Consider the following 2,307-nt stretch of genomic DNA (forward strand, 5'->3'; position numbering starts at 1 on the left):
TGAGAGTTCCAGTTACTCTATCACCAACAGTTGGTGTTGTCAGTATTTTTTATTTTAACTGTTCTGATAGGTATGGAGTGGTATTTTATTATGGTTCTAATATGCATTTCCCTAGTGGTTGATAATCTCGAAGACCTATTATGTGCTTACTGGCCAATCTTATATCTTCTTTGATGAAGTGACCATTCAATTCTCTAACTTTTTTTTCTTTTTTTGAGATCTGGTCTCACTAAGTTGCCCAGGTTGGAGCACAGTGGCTATTCACAGATGTGATCATGGCATACTACATCCACAGACCCCTCGCCTCAGCAGATCCTTCTGCCTCAGCCTCCTGAATAGCTGAAACTACAGGCGTGTGACACAGTGCCCTGCTCGCCTTTTTAAAAAATTGGGTGGTTTGGGTCAGGCACGGTGGCTTATGCCTGTAATCCCAGCACTTTGGGAGGCTGAGGCGGGAGGATCATGAGGTCAGGAGATTGAGACTATCCTGGCTAACATGGTCTAACACCGTCTCTACTAAAAATGCAAAAAATTAGCCAGGCGTGGTGGTGTGTGCCTGTAGTCTCAGCTACTTGGGAGGCTGAGGCAGGAGAATGGCATGAACCTGAGAGGCAGAGCTTACAGTGAGCAGAGATCGTGCCACTGCACTTCAGCCTGGGTGACACAGCGAGACTCCGTCTCAAAAAAAAAAAAAAAAGAATTGGATGGTTTGTTTTTCCTACTGTTGAATTTTGAGAGTTCTTCATATATCCTGGATACTATGAATACAGACATGGATTTGCAAATATTTTCTCCCAGTCCATAGTTTTTCATTCAGTAACAGTGTCAGTGAAGGCTTCTTTAATCAAGGCATTAAGGTTAGGGTTTATGACTTTCTTGGTTTTTTGCTGACTTTTGTTGCTGACAAAGTTTGGCATTAATAATGGCGTGAGAAAAAAATGGTGTGAGGCCAGATGTGATGGCTCACATCTGTAATCCCAGCACTTTGGAGGCCACGAAGGGAGGATCGCTTGAGGCCAGGAGTTTGAGGCCAGCCTGGACAGCATAGCATTCAAGATAGTCTCTACAAAAAAAATTGTTTTAAGTGGTGTTTTGGCTTATGTTTGGGCATTTGAATTCATTTATTATGATGTGGAGTGGAAGTAAGAATGATGGAAAGTTAATGATCTCTTCTGTCCCTTGACAAAAAGTGCTTTGTTCCTGAAAATATTTAGTAAAAACAGAGAAAAGAAACTGATAGGACATGTTAGGCTGAGCATGGTGGTCCACGCCTGTAATCTCAGCACTTTGGAAAGTTGAGGCATAAGACCGCTTAAGCCCAAGAGGCAGAGTTTGCAGTGAGCCAAGATTGTGCCAGTGCACTCCAGCCTGAGCAACAGAGCGAGACTGTCTCAAAACAAACAAACAAACAAACAAACACATGTTAATGGCAGTGTGCCTTATTTCATCCAGCACACAAACTCAAGCACCTCATCATTTCTTATCCTTTTTTTTTTTTTTTTTTTTTAGACAGAGTCTTGCTTTGTCACCCAGGCTCGAGTACAGTGGTGCAGTCTTGGCTCACTGCAACCTCCACCTCCCAGGTTCAAGCAATTCTCCTGCCTCAGCCTCCCGAGTAGCTGGGATTACAGGTGTGTGCCACCACGCCCGGCTAATTTTTGTATTTTTAGTAGAGATGGGGTTTCACCATGTTGGCCAGGCTGGTCTTAAACTCCTGGCCTCAGGTGATCTGTCCGCTTCAGCCTCCCAAAATGCTGGGATTACAGGTGTGAGGCATTGCCCCGCTCTGAATTTTTTTTTTTTTTTTTTTGAGACAGAGTCTTGCTCTGTCGCCCAGGCTGGAGTGCAGTGGCCGGATCTCAGCTCACTGCAAGCCCCGCCTCCCGGGTTTACGCCATTCTCCTGCCTCAGCCTCCGCAGTAGCTGGGACTACAGGCGCCCGCCACCTCGCCTGGCTAGTTTTTTGTATTTTTTAGTAGAGACGGGGTTTCACTGTGTTAGCCAGGATGGTCTCGATCTCCTGACCTCGTGATCCGCCCGTCTCGGCCTCCCAAAGTGCTGGGATTACAGGCTTGAGCCACCGCGCCTGGCCTGAATTTTTTAATCTAATTTAGCATTGGAACCTAGTGTCACAGGGATGGGTGTTAACACATGTACTTGAATAGAAAAATTTCAGGGCTAGGCCTGGTGACTCAAGCCTGTAATCCCAGCCCTTTGGGAGGCCAAGGTGGAAGAATTGCTTGAGTCTGGAGTTTGAGATCAGCCTGGGCAACATGGTAAAACCTGGCCTCTACAAAAAAATACAAT

This window comes from Colobus angolensis, unplaced genomic scaffold (assembly GCF_000951035.1).
Source record: "Colobus angolensis palliatus isolate OR3802 unplaced genomic scaffold, Cang.pa_1.0 Scaffold167, whole genome shotgun sequence".
Classification (NCBI taxonomy): Eukaryota; Metazoa; Chordata; class Mammalia; order Primates; family Cercopithecidae; genus Colobus; species Colobus angolensis.